A 703-nucleotide genomic window follows, 5' to 3' on the forward strand; every position below is an offset into this window, starting at 1 on the left:
TCAGTTTTGTATGCAGGCATTGGGCCTTCATAATCGGCCGGGCACGAGAGACAAGAACTCACCTTGGCAGAAAAATCAGATTCATACGTAACGTGAATGAACGTGTCGGCGCGGATGCGTACTCCACACCGACTTTGGCTTTCAATCATGATGTAGGGGCTGAACCGGCGCGATGCATCATGCACCAAGGCCCACTGTCAAAATCTTGGACCCGCTGTTGTTCAAGTCGAACGACCGCTCCATGATCAACTTGCATCTCGGTGCTCGGACCTCCGTCGCGGGCGGTAGTGGCTCCACGGCCTCGCAAATCTTGGCTAGCAGAGCAGTGGACTGGTTGGCCATGTTGATGATGCCTGATAACATAGGCACGGGACGCTTCGGTACGACTACAGCATTCCTGCATTGGGTACACACACACACTCACGCGCACTCGAAAACAAACTATATTCACCTTATAAAGTTAATGTGTGAGACTGCGTGGACTGCTCTCTGCTGCGTGACTTCGGCACCGGGCAGTCCCAGCGGGCGGGCCCCGGCCCTCGCTCTGTCCGGGCCAGGAACGACCCGTTCATAGGTGGAAATAACAGGTCGTTCCTCGGTGGAGCAGGCAAGTGTCCCGGGGCGGCGACGTCGTCACCCGGAGCAGGCTGGAGGATGTGTAGCTGGTCCTGCCGTTCTGGTATGTTGTCTACTTCCATCCGGG

The sequence above is a fragment of the Frankliniella occidentalis genome, unplaced genomic scaffold (assembly GCF_000697945.3).
Source record: "Frankliniella occidentalis isolate FOCC.00 unplaced genomic scaffold, Focc_3.1 Scaffold195, whole genome shotgun sequence".
Taxonomy (NCBI): domain Eukaryota; kingdom Metazoa; phylum Arthropoda; class Insecta; order Thysanoptera; family Thripidae; genus Frankliniella; species Frankliniella occidentalis.